At 46.0% G+C, this 17,999-nt stretch overlaps 1 protein-coding gene across 23 annotated transcripts in view; it reads left to right on the forward strand.

Moving 5' to 3' along the window:
* Positions 1 to 17,999, forward strand: part of RAI14 (retinoic acid induced 14) — a 169,451-nt gene that overhangs the window by 30,100 nt on the left and 121,352 nt on the right.

Genomic DNA, 17,999 nt, shown 5'->3' on the forward strand with positions numbered 1-17,999 from the left:
GGGAACAGTCAAATGAAGCATCTTAACAAAAAAAAATCAGCAAAAATATCTCAGCATTTCTTCTTCTTTTTTTTTTTTTTTTTTTTTGTCTTTTTAGGGCTGCACCCATAGCATATGGAGGTTCCCAGGCTAGGGGATGAATCAGAGCTGTAGCTGCAGGCCTACACCACAGCCACAGCAACGCCAGATCTGAGCTGTGTCTGTGACCTACACCACAGCTCACGGCAACGCCAGATCCTTAACCCACTGAGCGGAGGCCAGGGGTCGAACCTGCAACCTCAGGGTTCCTAGTCAGATTCGTTTCCGCTGTGCCACGATGGTAACTCCTATCTCAGCATTTCTAATATCCTCCAGGTCTGAGGCAGAGTGTCATTTTTAGAGGGACCTTGTCTCATGAGAATGGCTAAGGAATTTTGTGTTAGCACAGTTGTCTTTGACGTTTAGAAAATGTTAAATTCTGTTAAAGCTTTTGTGATAAAACAGCAATATCTATTGCTGCATGTACTGGAATTCCTGGGGTTCTTCCTCATTTGTTGTTCATTATAATAGACAGGATTTGAGGAACCAGTTATGATGTCAGAATTATGAAACAGAGTCTCCCAGAAGAGAAAAATGGAGAAAAATAACAGCAGCAGGATTATGCATCATGTTGTGGTAACAGAAGGTCACCTTGTGAACCCTGCTGAGATTACATGCCTGTGCTAGCTGCATTCTGGATGCTTGGAGCAGAATTGTTGAATGGGAGATATTCATGGAAGGGTATTAAATGGAAGCCCAGATATGTCACCCTTCTAATGGGCTTGCCTGGCTGTCATTTAACATTAGGTAATTCAAGGTGAACCTGGATCTTATTGCTTTGCTGTGAATAATATGACAGCGTGACACAACCACATTTTTGTAATAAGTGGAAGCTGCGTCTTTTATGGCAACACAAGACACACACACCCCCCCCCACCCACCCCCCTCCCTCTGTCCTTTTGGCTGAAGCTTATCTCCCGAGGCTGCGTCAGGACATGTAACTTACTGCCCTGATAAGGCCCAGACCAGAGGAGATGCTTGTGGAATGACTGCAGAATCTTGTCTTGCTGAGAGGAAGTTAAAGCTAGAAATGCTTTTTTTTTTTTAGGAAAAAGTGGGCCCTACCTTCTCATTCTTTAGGTAAGTGAGCCAAAATTCAGAGATTGTAAAGTGACCTGGCCTAAGTCATCCTGCTAGCCTTTAGCCAGAGTGAGAGCCTTGGCCTTCTGACTTCCTTAACCCCTTACCTCTACCACTGTCCCAAGAAAGCCACTGCAACCTCCTCGTTTGCAGGCCCAGGATATGCTGCAAAGATGTGATAGGAATCTGGGTTCTTGTTCATGGAGCCGAAGAATGAACTTCGAGAACACACAGGTAGCAGGCCGAACCCACAGCATATGGAGGTTCCCAGGCTAGGGGTCAAATTGAAGCTAAAGCTTCCAGCCTACACCACAGCCACAGCAATGCAGTATCTGAGCCACGTCTGTGACCTATACCACAGCTCACGCAACACCAGATCCTTAACCCACTGAGCAAGGCCAGGGATTGAACCCACAACCTCATGGTTCCTAGCCAGATTCGTTTCCACTTTGCCACAATGGGAACTCCAACAAGCACTGTCTTTATTACCAAAAAGCAAATAGCTCCCAGGACAGCTGGGTGGGGGAAGAAGAGTCCCCCCTCTCTATTGTCCTATAAGGGTTTTTATCCCTTAAAGATGGGGTTTACCAATGTGGGGCCCGGAAAGATGTGGTTTTCTCCCACTGGCTTTGCCCAGTTACCTATATCAGTCCTGTCCCTTAGGGGTCTCGGGTGGAAATCTCCAGTAAGTCTCATAGTTTCTTTGCCCTTTTCTTCCTGTAAACTGAGTCACAGGGGGTTAGGGATTAATGTGCATCTGGGCGTAGGTACACTCCCTAAAATAAACAAGGCCTGTGGGGATGTTACTCCCTGGAGCCCTTAAGCCACAAATGTTAATCAACGGCCATATCAAAGAAGGCATCGAAGCCCAGGCTCCTGCACTGACTGCCTGCGTTAGCATTCTGCCTCACAAGGATGCTACAGCCTGCAGACCTCATTTGACTTTCAGTTAAGAAAGAAAGCGCAATTAAATGGAAAATGTTGCCCAGTTGAGCAGAGGCGGGTTTGTACTCTGTGTGAAGAGGGTAGCAAATATGCTTTCCATTCTAAGGGAGTACAGGTCAAGTTTCTTTTAGCAAAATGTAATCAGTTTAAAGGTCTGTGATATATGAATATGGGCAGGAGAAGTGATGGGAACGTACACTTTTGGTTTAAAAGTTTCAAATTGGTGGCTAAGTAGGAAAGGTGTTGTTGGAATCTAGGTGTTTTTTGGGCTGCACCTGTGGCATAATGAAGTTCCCAGGCTAGGGGTTGAATCAGAGCTACAGCTGCCAGCCTACGCCACAGCCACAGCAATGTGGGATCTGAGTCATGTCTGCAGCTTACACCACAGCTCACCTACACCAGATCCTTAACCCACTGAGCGATGCCAGGGATCAAAGGAACACACATCCTCATGGGTCCTAGTCGGGTTCATTACTGCTAAGCCATAATGGGAACTCCTGGAATCCAGTTGTTAAATAAAAACAAATATTTCCATGAGATAGAAAAAAAATCCCAGTAGTAACACTATTCAAAGCTTTCAGGAATTGGCAGCAGAAAGGCTGGTTTTGGGAGTTCGTGCAAAGGGAAGAAATGTTAGAGGAGGAAGTTGGGGGAGAGGAGGAGAAGAAATTGGTACGATGGGGCCAGCCAGGGTTGGGTGGCTCCCCACATCCATCCCCAAGTGATTCCCAACGCTGCACCACTGTACTGCTAGATGGAGGGGATAAAAGCAGAAAAGAAAACCATCTCAGAGCCCAGCTTGTTCGCCAGCCAAAGAAGCATAAGAGCTCACCAGTAAGACCTATTTACCATACGTCAGGCGCCACGCCACGCTCGTTACTTGAACTTCATTTAATCTTGCCACAACCCTTATGTGGTAGGTTTTATTGTTGGGCTCATTTTCCAGATGAAGAAAAGGGAGCTCCAGGTCCCTGCCTGGGTTCCTCGTGCTTCAAGGTGGACAACCAGTTCTCGTGCCCGAGTCGCCTGCTCCCAGGGCCCATGTGTCCTGAAGGAGCAAATGAAGGATGGAGGCTTGATTTTATGAAACAGCCGTCCAGGCAGTAGCTTGGAAAAGCGATTTTGGACCTCGGTGTGTAGCCTCGGGCAAATCTCTTTCCTTCTCTGAAGCCCCAGTTTCCTCACCCTGTAAGGCGCACACCTTCGGCCTGGCACTCGGGATGCTTGGTAAATATTTATTCCTCTCTTACTCAGAAACCCATGATACACTTCAGAGGACTTCAGCTTTGTGGTGGGCAGACAGGTGCAGACTCGCTCCAGGCTTCCTTTGGGAGGATGGCGAACCCCTGCTTGGGCATCATGAGTGGTCCTCAGAGCTCAGGCCTGGGCACTTAGGGCCTTCTCTCCCTCTGACAACACCTGTTTCTCCCTTTAAGCAGTGGATTTGAGATGAAGATGATCCCAGGGTGATTCCAACAAGGAAGAAACAACTTGAGTTCTTACAATTCTGTTGTTCTGCGTGACCACTGGGAGTGTTTATTTCTGTGTAAAATGTAAAATAGGGGAGTAGCTTCAGTGCCGCAACGGGCAGCACCAAGATGCAGGTTCCTTCCCCAGCCTGGCACCGTGGGTTAACGGATCCGGCATTGCCACAGCTGAGGCGTAGGTTGCAATTGCGACTCTGATCTGCTCCCTGGCCTTGGGACTCCACATGCAGTAGGGCAGCCAAAAAGAGAAAAGAAGTGCAATAGGGCAACTGCAAAGTAATATTTTTTGTTTTGTTGATGCAGATGATTTTTATTTCATGTGTGAAATATGTTACTGACTTGAATATTTATTTACTTATTTACTACTTTTTGGGGCCACACCTGCAGCATATGGAGGTTCCCAGGCTAGGAGTCGAATCGGAGCTATAGCTGCCAGCCTACACCACAGCTCCTGGCAACGCCGGATCCTTAACCCACTGAGCAAGGTCAGGGATCGAACTGCATCCTCGTGGATCCTAGTTGGGAGTTGGGTGTGTTAGCCACTGTGCCATGAAGGGAACTCCCAAATATTTTTACAATTGAAAATTATTTAAAAATTGCTAATTTAATGGCTAGTTAAAAGTAGAAAGTCAATAATTTTTTTTTTTAAAGGAAATCCATGATAAAGAAGTATGTTGAAAAGTGTGTATGGTCCGAAGGGCAGAATAATCAGCTAACAGTTGCTGCCTCTGAGGAGGAACATTAAGAGCTGGGGCAGGGAGGTGGTTGCGGGGGGAGGTTGGCTTTCGCTCTGTGCCTCTGGGGTTTGCATTTTTGGTACGTGTGTATGCATCTACACATATCTCTTGTTACAAGAAACCCAAGTGTTAAACTGTTTATATTCTGTTAAATGAGCCAAACTTATAATCTTCTTTACCCGAAGTAAGTGGTGTCTCTCAAAGAACAGCCCTAAACCCTCAGCCCTCATGCCTTTGTGTGAGGCTGAAAGGAGGAGGGGAAAGAAAGAGTTCTTTGTGTTTCTGGAGGGCGGGTAGGAAGAAGAGGGACAGCAGATCACGTTCGTGCTTTCATAAAGAGAAGGCAGGTGACCTGCTGGCGTGATCACATTTCAGCCAGCCTGTGTCTGGGAGGTCTGCAACCAGATCATTTTGTGGCCAATGGGAACAAAACCCGGGAGTGAGAAAGGATGAGGGTGGCCCAAAGGAGCCCCCCATGGATGGCCTTAAGGTCCTCGGGCTGCTCCAGGACCATCAGATTTCAACTGAGGAGTGTCCTGTCTGGAACGCTTGACTCAGACTGCTCCCGAGTCAAGGGTGGGCTTATCTGTGTGTCCTTGGGGAATGAGCTCAGTGCTCTGGGTTGTGGTTAGATACTGTCCTTGTCTAATTGCTTTCATCCCTAAACGTATGTGGGGAGCCTGCAGGTGACCCACTGAGAGCAAAGAAAGTTAGGGAGCTGAAAGCATGTCCTAATGTTGATGACATTTTTCAGTTCCCTTTTCTCACTTTACCTTTTTTTTTTTTTTTTTTTTTTTTTTTTTTTTGTCTTTTTGCCATTGCTTGGGCTGCTTCCGAGACATATGGAGGTTCCCAGGCTAGGGGTCCAATTGGAGCTGTAGTCGCCGGCCTACACCAGAGCCACAGCAACGTGGGATCCGAGCCGCGTCTGCAACCTACACCACAGCTCACGGCAACACCGGATCCTTAACCCACTGAGCAAGGCCAGGGATGGAACCCACAACCTCATGGTTCCTAGTCGGATTCGTTAACCACTGAGCCACGACGGGAACTCCTTTCTCACTTTACTTTGGCCATTCTTAAACTTGGGTTAGATATTGGAAAGGGTACAGGAAAAGCATGAAGGATGCTCCTTGTCTTGAAGACCCTCGTAAACTTGGGAGGAGAACACCTACGTGCAGAAAAGAATTGCGGCAAAACACGAATCGTGTAGAATGTAGATATGAAAGGCTCTCCAGGATGTTATAACCGGTTAGGAAATTGTGGGGCTGATACATGCTGCAGGTTTTCAAAGAGGGGTGAATCACTGGAAATGGGGAGGTTGGAGGGAGCTTTAGGGAAGGGAAGCTGCTTCCAGGCCTTGGGGATGGGTAGGATTTGGGGATGGTGGTTAGGAGAGGAGGAAGAAACAGACAGGGGAGGCTCGCTGTCCAAAAACCGCCCGTCATATGAGAGTCCAGGAGAATGCCCATGGCATGGCTCCCTGTGTCTTTTAATAAGAACACTATAAATCACTCATTCCAGTGTTAAAAATGGATGTCCTCGACTTTTTGTGCTTATGGAGCAAGCCCAGAGTTCTAAATCGTCATTATTTATTTCTCTTATGACTGCAGTTTGAAAGTAGCTTCTTTACCTCTTTAAATATTTGCAGCAACTAGCGCGCGGTTCCACATGGAAAAATGAGCTGTCATCATGAGGAAGGAGGCCAAGAAGGTTGGGATTTCCCTTTGCTAATAAAATGCTCAGGCTTCTGGAATTTCTTTGTAAATGCCAATTTTTAGTGCCTTGAGTGAAATGGGTGGAGGTTGAAGGATGGGAAAGAGGGCTGACAGATCATTGTAACAAAACCTTTCAAACTGCCTCTCTCCTGTGATGGAGGCTCTCAGAGTTTACTTTGTGGGTGTGTGTTTACTTTTATGAAAGATTTGTTCCCAATTATGTTTTCCATTGTGATAGGGAAGCAGTGGACATTCCATTTGAAAGAAGAAAAAAAGGGGCAGCTAGTTCAAAATGGCTGGCTCCGTGAGAGATTAAATTGATGTATTTCTTTATGGAGCAGCTACTAATGATTGCAGCTTTCAGCCAAAGAATGCACACACCCCGTGAATCTTGAGGCACAGACACATCCTGCTAGACAGGAGTTTGAATTTGTTGCCTATTGAGAGAACAGCTCTCATGAAGGTCAATAATCGACATCTCTACCCAGGTGTTTTTAGTCATTTATAATACGTTTTTACAGGAGTTCCCGTCGGGGCTCAGCGGTTAATGAACCCGACTAGTATCCATGAGGATTCGGGTTCCATCCCTGGCCTCACTCAGTGGGTTAAGGAGCTGGTGTTGCTGTGAGCTGTGGTATAGATCGCAGACCAGCTCAGATCCTGTATTGCTGTGGCTGTGGTGTAGGCTGGCGGCTACAGCTCCGATTTGATCCCTAGCCTGGGAACCTCCATATGCTGCAAGTGTGGCCCTAAAAAGACAAAAGACCAAAAAAAAAAAAAAAAAACCAGGTGAGTTTTTATAGATGCCCAAGCCTCCCTCCTCTACCACACATGCAGGAAAAAAAAAGGGGGGGAAGGATTTAAAATCCAAGCCTCTTTTGACAGAGGAGTTTTGGCCAAATCTGTTGTAAAGCTAAACCTCTTTTTCTTTTCCGTAGACCTGATTTTAAAATACATCAGAAATGACCTTTGAGGGTGGAGGGATGAGATTCTTATAAACTTCTGCAAAGGATTTGCTCAGGTTTGTGTCATGCTACATACTTTCCAGGTCTTGTCACCCTGTCTTAAGTATGGAATCTTCTTGCTGCCTGGTTTCACCTTGTATTAGTTTCCTAGGGCTGCTGTCAACACACATGGAGAGGCTGAAACAATAGCAAGGTCTCTTCTCAGTTCTGTGACTAGAAGTTGGAGACCAGGTGTTGGCAGGGCTGCTCGCTCGTGGAGGTGAATCTGGTCCATGCTTTGTCTGGTGGTTTCCTGGCAGTCATTGGGTTTAAGGTGTGTCACCCTGACCCCTGCCTTCATCTTCACATGCTGATCTCTGCGTGTGTCTCCCTTCAAATTACTCTTTTTTTTTTTTTTTTTTCCACTCTAATGACCTCATTTTAACTTGATTACCCAGGTAAAAACCTTATCTCATGAGTTCCCATTGTGGCGCAGCAGAAGTGAATCCGACTAGGGTCCATGAGGATGCAGGCTCAGTCCTGGGCCTCGCTCAGTGGGTCAGGGATCTGGCGTTGCAGTGAGCTGTGGTGTAGGTCGCAGAGGTGGCTCAGGATCCCGCATTGCTGTGGCTGTGGTGTAGGCCAGCAGCTGCAGCTCCGATTGGACCCCTAGCCTGGGAACCTCCATATGCTGTAGGTACAGCCCTAAAAAGCAAAACTAAAAAGACCTTATCTCCGGATCAGGGCATATTCTGAGGTACTCAAGACTTCAACTATTCAATTTTGCAGGGTGTGTGTCGAGTGAGGGGGGCTCACACTTCAGCCTCAGGCATACGTACCTCCAGTCCTTTTCTATCCTAGAGCAGCTTCTCCGAAGCCCTGGCATATCACTCCCTCCCCCAAGCCCGACATGTGCGCTCATAGATTTTAGCTCCGCAATTTATTCATCTTTTGGGCTATGTTCATGTCTAATAGGGTGAGACTAGAGCATCCCAGTTTTTTGGTGGGTGTCAGTGCCTGACACATAACACGAATCACAAGAGTAAACACGTATTGATCACTGACCTACTATGACAGAAGTTAGAAGAGTTTGCATTGATTGAATGCTTACTGCGTGCCAGGCGACACAGCAAATGCTTTCCTTGGATTGCTTACAAAACCGGATCCAGTAAAGACCACTGCTATAATAGCAGTTTACAGAGGGAGAAGTTAAGGTTGAGGGAAGTTAAGTAACTTGGCCACTGTTGCCCATTTGATAAATGGCAGAGAGATCTGAACCCCGGTGTTTCTTGATGCCAGAGCTGGTACTGGCAACAGCTCTAAGTGCTCATTGACACGGGCATTCACCTGCCTAAGTTCCAGAGCGTCAAACTGCACGAAGTGAACTCTGCTCTGTTGCCCGAAGCGTGCAGACCTGCAGAATGACTTCATCAGCGCTATCCACAGTGCCAAAGCTCACCAATCTCAGTGTCATTCCCCCAGGCAGGCGTTGGGGGGGCGCTGGGAAAATCTTGGGTTGCTTCCTGAGAGGCACATGCCCTTCACTGAGCTTTTAAAGCAAGAGCGAAGAGATGCTACTTCTTTCTACTCTTCTGCTGCAGTTCAGGAAACTAATTCTGATTCTCAGTGGAGTCCCCTTGCTGGCTCATGCGACCACAGCTTTATTGTTGTTACCTGAGACCGTGATTCTAGGCATTCTTGGTTAAACCTGATACCATTCCACCTGCAGTTGGAGACCAATATGGAACTCAGAGTCTGGCCCCCTAAACTTGGGGAAATTGGATCATCTAATCATCTACCCGAGCAGCACATCATCTAGGTTATGACTTTTGAGCTCTTTATTTGAAATTCATTACTGAATCATTCTGAACTGTTTTTGACCTTGATATTTTCCGTTTGGTGAATTCTTTTTTTTTTTTTTTTTGCCATTTCTTGGGCTGCTCCCATGGCATATGGTGGTTCCCAGGCTAGAGGTCTAATCCGAGCTGTAGCCACCAGCCTACGCCAGAGCCACAGCAATGTGGGATCCGAGCCGTGTCTGCAGCCTACACCACAGCTCATGGCAACGCTGGATCCTTAACCCACTGAGCAAGGCCAGGGACCAAAGCCGCAACCTCATGGTTCCTAGTCAGATTTGTTAATGACTGCGCCACGACAGGAACTCCCCGTTCGACGAATTCTTGTATTTAACTTCTCCTTTGGAGTGACGTAGGAATTACTCCTGGATTCATTCTGCGGAGATTTGCAGGTGAGTTTCTATCCACAGATCTTTGCTGTAAGACGTGGTGGTTTTCATTTCTATGGCAATAGGTGTCCGTATGAATCAAAGGTCAGTGTCAATAAAGGTGACTTTAGTGACTGGCCTTGACTGTCCTTTTGAGTCCCAACCACCTTTTTTTTTTTTTAATCTTATTGGAATATAGTTGACTTACAATGTTGTAGTAATTTCAGGTGTACAGCAAGGTGAATCGCTTATACATATACACATTCTTTTTTTTCCCATATAGGTTATTACAAACTATTGAGTAGATTTTTCCTATGCTATACTGTAGGTTCTTATTAATCATCTATTTTATACTGTAGTGTATGTAATTCCCACCCTTCCAATTCCTCCCTCCCCCCAACAGTTTCTCCGATGGTAACAGTAACCTTAGTTTTAAAATCTGTGAGTTTGTTTCTGTTTTATAAATAGATTCTTTTGTATCATTTTAAATTATATTCCACATACAAGTGATATCATGTGCTATTTGTCTTTCTCCCTACCTCTTTTTATTTTATGTTGTCTTTTTGTCTATTTTGAAGGCTGCACCAGTGGCATATGGAGGTTCTCAGCCTAGGGGTTGAATTGGAGCTGTAGCTGCCGGCCTATGCCACAGCCACAGCAATGCCTGGTCCGAGCCACATCTACAACCTACACCACAGCTCATGGCAACACTGGATCCTTATCCCACTGAGCGAGGACAGGGATCAAACCCAAATCCTCATGGATGCTAGTTGGGTGCATTAACCACTGAACCACAATGGGAACTCCCCACCTCTTTTTAAACAGGGAAAGTCAGCAGGTTCTGATCAACTTGATTATCCAATTATTAGTTGTTATCATGTGACAATATTTTCACTTTCGGGAAGCACTGCCTGAAAGGGTTTCATGTTTTATTTTCTCAGGGGGCTGAGTGATGTGGTCTCTCTCCCCCTCCTTCCTCCTGGGCTGTCCAGTGGGCTAAGTGACTGGGAGGTGTTGAGATTTATGATGTGGGAAAAGAACAAAAAGTCTGAGGAACCACGTGGTCTCCCGGGATGGGTTTATTTTGAAATATATTTCTCAACGCTGAGAATGTTTCTGTGGTAATTTTTCAAACTTGGACTGCGTTTTTGGAGGGTTCCCTCCCCACCCCATGGGAGTCAATGTCCATTCTTTGAAGGGTTGTTTCATAACTGAGAAGCAACAGCATCCTTCTGTGAGATCCCAAAGGACATTATTTATTATGATACAGGGTAAGCTGTGGTAACAAAATACCCTGAAATCAAATGAGACAGAAGTCGTTTTCTTAACAATTTGAGCACTCCAGAGCCAGCAGGATACAGGTCTGCTCCATGGATTCATCCAGGGACTCTGGTTCTTCTCTCATGTCCTGCTGCTGCCCTTCTGAGCTGTGTTGGGCATGGCAGTAGCTTGATGCCATATGGGGCCCTGGAGCATTTGAAATGTGGCCAGTCCGGATTGAGATGTCCCTTAAGTGTGAAATGCACACTAGATTTCAAAGACTTAGTACCAAAGACTGTAAAATGCCTTAGTAATACTTTTTTGTTTGTTTGTTTTGGTGGTGTTATTTTTTTTTTTTTGGTTTTTAGGGCCACACCCGAGGCATACAGAGGTTCTCAGGTTAGGGCCTGAATCAGAGCTATAGCTACTGGCCTACGCCACCGCCACAGCAATGCAGGATCTGAGCTGTGTCTGTGACCTACACCACAGCTCACAGCAACGCCGGATCCTTAACCCACTGAGCAAGGCCAGGGGTCGAACCCGCAACCTCATGGTTCCTAGTCAGATTCACTAACCACTGAGCCACGACAGGAACTCCAGTAATAATTTTTTTTTAAATAATTATACATTGAAATGCTACTGTTCTGGGCATAATGGACTAAAGAAACTTAGAATTCATCTCACCTCTTCTTTTTAAATTTTTTAACGTGGCTACTAGAAACTTTACAGTGATTTGAGTTTTGTATTACGATTCCTTTGGACAGTGCTGGTCTAGGGTATTCCTTGGGTGTTCTGCCTTTGAGTCTTAAGGAACCAGAAAGGAGGAGACTGAACCTCACGCATCTTCCTTATGAAAGGATGTGATCCTGAACATACATGAATCCTTGCCCTCCCATGGGACTGACAAGGAGCTGAGTCACCTGCCCCTCCCTAGCTGCAAGGGAGGCAGGAAAACACTTTTGCTAGACGGCAGCCTCCAAACCAGCTAAACCTCAGGAGGCAAGAGGAATGGCTACTGGAGAAAATTGACTCAATCAAGTTGAATTGCTACCTGTCCCCCAAAAGACATTGCAGTCCTAACCCCCCTAGTACCTCAGAATGTGCCCTTATTGGAAATGGGGTCTTTATAATCAAGTTAGAAGGAGGCCATTAGGGTGACCACTAATCCAGTACGATAAGGGGAAACGTGGACACAGACCCACACAGGGGAGACCACGTGAGTAGACAGAGATAAGGCCAGTGAAGGTGAAGGCAGAGACCAGGGTGATGCACCTGTAAGCCAAGGAAACACCCAAGGTTGCCTTCAGAGCACTAGGAGTGAGGACAGAGGTGTGAAACCAGTGTACCCTCACAGCCTCAGAGGGAACCAACCCTGCCAACACCTGGCTCTTGAGCTTCTAGCTTCCAGAGCTACAAGACAATAAGCTTGTTATTTAAGGCTCCCAGTGAGTGGCACTTTAGGGTGGCAGCCCTGGGAAATGGATGCCCTCGGCGACAAACCAAGGCAGTTTCCACGGTGAGGTGTGCCAGATGTTCTTTGTTTTGATTACTTTTGCCCCAGATGTGAATCTTGGCTGCCATTTGCCCATTGTTTCTTTTCTGTCTGTCAGTGGACGTCTGTTGGAACAGGTTGTTCAGGTGATGTTAAGTGCCTTGTCCATGTTCGAAATGAAAACTGCTGAGTGTTGTCAGCTGATGACATGAGGGTGTCCATCAGGCTTTTCCTTTGCGTCCAGTAATACACTGGGTGACCTATTTAATGAGATGTATGATCTACAGGATGCGTGCTAAGTACACTGCTTGCCGTCATCACTTTGGGATTGCTTACACAGATGGGAACTGTCACAATCTGATCCCACACCTTCACAGGAAAATTTGGGAATGATGTCACCGATTACACATTATCAATTTAGTTTTAGGTCACACCGAGTGCATGCATTCATTCAGTCAACATGCAATTCATACAACTGTGAAATATGAGGATTCTAAATTCTATCAGTTAATTGCATTTGAACATATATGCCAGTTTGACTTGCTTGAAAATTGGGGCTTAGAATTCTGAGCAAAATGTTAGATTTGTTGCAAAAGAATTTAAAATTGTGGCACTTCCACTTCCTAGATATATAGCTTTATTACTGTAACCTGATAATGTATTAATTTTTTAAAACCCACATTGACCTCTTCATTTGTACTTGATTTACTGCGGGTTATTTCCTACCGCTATTGCTTGCCAAGCCCTGTCTTTCTCTTTGTGTGCTTGCCCTGTTGGGTATTTGAACCCAAATGCAGGACACTGTATTATCCCAGTTAAATTTTATTTTCTTTGTTAAGTTTGTTCAGTTTCATTTTCTATAAATCTGTTGCTCTGGTTTTTGCATCAAATTCTGACTCTTAACATAATCACACTGAGTTATGCACAAACTTAGTAGGCATGCCTATTTTTTAGTATTGAAATATAGTTGATTTATAGTGTTGTTTCAGGTATACAGCACAGTGATTCACATATATATATGTGTATGTGTGTATTTTTTCAGATTCTTTTCCCTTATAGGTTATTAAAAATATTGAATGTAGTTCCCCTGTGTTCTACAGTAGGTCCTTGTTGCTTATCTATTTTATGCATAGTAGCGTGTCTATTAATCCCAAATTCCTAATTTATTCCTTTCTCTTCCGACGTGCCTATTTGATCTAAGTCACTAATTTAATAGTTAAGTCACTAATCTTTAGATATGGATATGTAACCAGACCTCAAAGAATGTGAATTTAGGCATTGCCCATTTGGAAGATAGCAGTAGCTGTTATGTATATGGCATTGCCATATGTTGTCTGTATCATTTACAGGCATAGTTCATTTTATTGTACTTTCCAGATACCGCATTTTTTACAAATTGAAGATTGCTGACAACCCCGCATCCAGCAAGTCTATTGGCACCGCTTTTCCAAAAGCATTTGCTCACTTCGTGTCTCTGTCACATTTTGCTAATTCTCAGTTATTGCAGACATTTTCATTATTGCTATAGTCATTGTCATGATTTGTGATCAGTGATCTTTTATGATGCTATTGTAATTGTTTTTTGCTTTATAATTTTAAGTTACGTACCTTGTTTTCCAAGACATAATGCTATTATAAGGCCACAGTACTGTGTAAACAGACTTTTATATGTACTGGGAAACTAAAAATTCTTGACTCACTTTATTGCCATATTTTATTGCAGTAGTCTGGAACTGAACCCACATTATCTCTGACATATGCCTGTATGTGATAATTATTGACCTCCTTCCAAATGGGCAATGCCGTAATCCACATTTTTGGAGGTCTGGTTACAGCTGGTCCATTATATTATTTCTCATCTCCGTTCTTCCGTCTTGGCCCAGTTTTATCCCTTACTATCTGTGTGATACCGGGTAAGTTATGTAATCTCTCATCTGCGGTTTTCTTGTTTGTAAACCAGAGTGATACCAGCACCTCCCTTCCAGCATCATTGCAAGGATTAGGGTAATATCTGGCACATGGTAAATCCTCAAGAAATGGTAGCTAATGAGACCTGTTACCCTGATGCCTCACCCAGTACCTGGCATTTGTAGATCTTCAGTGGTGTGTGATTCATGAATGGGTTCAAAGTTTACCAGTTGACTATGATGGACATGCATGAGCCAGTTCCAGCAGTACAAGGCTTGTGGCATTCAAAACAAAACCAGGAGTCCAGGGGACAAGAACATAGGAGTTTAGAGAGGGCTGCATTGCAAAGATGAGCTTGGGACTGGACTTCCTTGATTGGGCAGTTAGGATTAATGGAGGGAAACTGGTACTGGCGACGGAACGTCAAGAGCAGAGGTGGTAGGAGGAGACTCAGGGAAGAGGGAGGTGTACAGAGTAGTCAGGTTGCGTGGGAGGGAGGGGCTTCTGCACAGCATGGAAAGCAGGGGGCAGGGGGTGTAGGTAGAACTGAAGAGTGAGGCTTGAAGCTGATGGCATTTTGGACATTAGGATAATCTGGGGGTTTTGTGTGACCCACTAGGGAAGAGGGCCAGGCCCAGGGCCAAGGCTCGGGTGGTGGCTGCCCTGGGAGGGAAAGGATGTGGTGCCTTGAGTGGGTGTGGGATGAAGAGCAAGGAGGAAACCGCAATTCCTGTTGCTACACAAAGGCCACACCCCACCCTGGGCGTGCGAGCCAAGCGCCAGCGCCCCTCATCTCCTGAGAAATCTGGCGTGGGCTGTTATCACGCTTGCCTTTTACTAGCAGCTTGGTGGGAAGAGACATTAGGAAACTTCAGAAGTTTAAAAAAAAAAAAAAGAATCTCCTTGATTAAAAAAAAAAAAATGTGTAGAGGAGTTCCCTTGTGGGTTAAGGATGCAGTGTTGTCACTGCAGCAAGTTGCTGCCACGGCAAGGATTGGATCCCTGGCACCTGGAACTTCCACATGTTGTGGGCACGACCCCCTCCCCCCAAAAAAGAACAGTGGAGTTCTCTGGTGGCTCAGTGGGTTAAGGATCCAGCATTGCCACTTTAGCAGCTCGGGTTTGATATCCAGGCCCAGAACTTCCCCATGCTGTGGGTATGGCACAACAAACACAAAACAAAAAACAAAAAAACCTTTGGAAAATATTAACATTCAGATGCACTTCTGTGCCAGAGATTCATCTAAACAACAGACTGTAATGTGTTTACTCCTCTAACTCCTCTGTTAGGGGAGTACCATTTTTAGACCCATTTTACAGATGAGAACACTATGACATAGTAACTTTCGGTGTGAATTTGCTTTCATGGCTGTAACAAAGTGGTATACGTGGAGTGGCTTAACAGAAGTTCATTGCTTCGCATTCTGGAGGTTGGGAGTCTGAGATGGAGCTGGCAGCAGTTTGGAGGGCTCTGAGGGTAAAGTCTGTTCTAGCCCCACTCCCACTTCAGGTGGTTTTCTGGCCATTTCCTTGGCTCATACACTGCATCACCCAGATCTCTGCCACCTTCTTCGAAAGGCATTCTCGTGCGTGGATCGCTGTCTGAATTTCCCCTTTTTACAAGGACACGTATTATTGGATTAGGGACCTACCTTTCTTCAGAATGACTTCATTGTAACTACTCACATCTGCTGCCACCCTATTTCTAAATAAGGCACTGGGGGTTAGGACTTGAACATAGGACTTCTGATAGCATGCAGTTCAGCATAACACTTGTCCGAATCACCCGGGCAAAGCAGGAACCAGGGCTGGTGCCTGGGGACTCTGGCTCCAGAAGCCACGCCTTCGGCACAGCGTCTGTGATTGCTGCTGTGCACAAGTGTTTGCTGTCAGATACAAAATGATTGCAGCCAGCCAGGGAAAAGTCTGGAATTGGATTTCAAATTCTTCTTTCCATTGTTCAGTGGTAGCTGACCAAAAATAATAATTAAGGATAAACCATGACCAGAATGTGTTTCGGTGAAGCCCACTAGCCAGATTCATGCTGATTGCTTTGCAAGCCTTCGTGCCAGAGATAAGGCAGGGGCGGGGGAGGGGGGGTGGGGAATATGGAAAGCAAAGCAGTTAGACCTGTTTTCTGGAAGGATGGGCGGTCTAAAGAGGACCTAAATGCAAAGTGGGACCTGAGACTTGAGGAATGTGTGGGCTGTGTTCTGTTTCTAAAATAACAATGGGTAAGATGTAGACTGGGCCTGGCTGTGCTTGTGACTGAGACACAGTTGTCCCCTGAGTGGTGGTTATGGTGCTGGGACGGGTCTTAGGGCATCAGCTGTGCCCTGTGCATAGCTGGAAGATGGGTTGTTTGGTAAGTTCTGGTGAGCGCTGGGTGAGTAAGTCCCACAGTCCCAAGACTCTGGTACCATAGATTCCTGCCTTTTCCAGTGTATTTGGAAAGCCACCTCCACCCTTCCGCCACAGTGAACCAGTGGAGTTAGATAACAGGAGGCAGCCTGAGTTCCAGCGGGCAAGACAAGATCATTGTCCCTGGGAGTTCCCGTCGTGGCTCAGTGGTTGACGAATCTGACTAGGAACCATGAGGTTGCGGGTTCGATCCCTGGCCTTGCTCAGTGGGTTAAGGATCTGGCGTTGCCATGAGCTGTGGTGTAGGTTGCAGACACAGTTTGGATCCTGCATTGCTGTGGCTCTGGCGTAGGCAGGTGGCTACAGCTCCGACTCGACCCCTAGCCTGGAAACCTCCATATGCCACGAGAGCAGCCCTAGAAAAGGCAAAAAGACCAAAAAAAAAAAAAAGATCATTGTCCTGATTTGTCTGCAGGCAACCAACCCAGCTCCCTGCTTCAGGAGGCAGTGTGAGGAGTGAAATGAATGTCAGAAACTCTGACAGGTCACTGTCACCCTCTCATTCCTCTGGCTCCTCTTTGCCCAGTATTTAGTGCTTTCCCCATGTTGTGGATGGAAACCCAAGGGCAGAGGAGTTTCCTGGGTGGGTTTCCCCTAAGATGGCCTGAACGTCCTCTTGGCCACTTCCAGTTGTGTTAAGTGATGTTAACAAGTGTCATCAGAGGGCCCGGCTTGTTAGGGACAGTCCACCTGGGTGCTGGTTTTGTACGTAGGCTGAGAAATTATTTGCTGTCTGCAGCTTATTTGCTGAAGTGGTTGAAGAACTACACCAGCAAGACCAGTCATGCACTTGGACCTGATGGAGCCTAATTCACTTGTTTGTGTCCCATGGGTAAAAATTATCTAAATTTAGACCCAGTTTACTGACTAGCATCTGTGCCTCTTTAGTCACGAGAGAGCCTGAATGTTACTAAGAACACAGCCACTCAGGGAGTTCCCGTTATGGCTCAGCGCTAATGAACTTGACTAGTGTCCACGAGGACTTGGGTTTGATCCCTGGCCTTGATCAGGCGTTGCTGTGAATCCGGCGTTGCTGTGAGCTGCGGTGTAGGTGGGACTTGGCTCTGATCCTGTGTTGCTGTGGCTACAGCTCGGATTCAACCTCTAGCCTGGGAACTTCCATGTGTTGTGGGTGCAGCCCTGAAAAGACAAGAAAAACGAGGAGTTCCCATCGTGGTGCAGTGGTTAACGAATCCGACTAGGAACCCTGAGGATGCTGGTTTGATCCCTGGCCTTGCTCAGTGGGTTAAGGATCCAGCGTTGCCGTGAGCTGTGGTGTAGGTTGCAGACTCGGCTCGGATCCCATGTTGCTGTTGCTGTGGCATAGGCCGGTGGCTACAGCTCCAATTGGACCCCTAGCCTGGGAACGTCCATATGCCGTGGGAGCGGCCCTAGAAAAGCAAAAAGACAAAAAAAAAAAAAAAAAAAAAAACACAGCCCCTCAGTACCAGAAACAAAACAGTGCTTAGATCCTAGTTTTGATAGGGCAGCTGTTCCAACTTCATTTAAAGGAGGCTATAACATTGTTATTCCATTTTTTATACATTTGTGAGTCATTGAGCCAAAGTTTGTTCAAAAGAGTCTGAACAACTTGCTTCTTGCTGGGGAAGAATTCTCCAGAATAGTCAGGTAACCTCTCAAGAGAGACACACATCTGTCTTTTTGGCCTTAAAGGAAGGTATGTGGAGGAAAGAATGGCAGGCTG

This window comes from Sus scrofa, chromosome 16 (assembly GCF_054392235.1).
Source record: "Sus scrofa isolate SSC_HxYL_T2T_F1_AM1 chromosome 16, Sscrofa_HxYL_maternal_Yorkshire_Landrace_v2.0, whole genome shotgun sequence".
Taxonomy (NCBI): Eukaryota; Metazoa; Chordata; class Mammalia; order Artiodactyla; family Suidae; genus Sus; species Sus scrofa.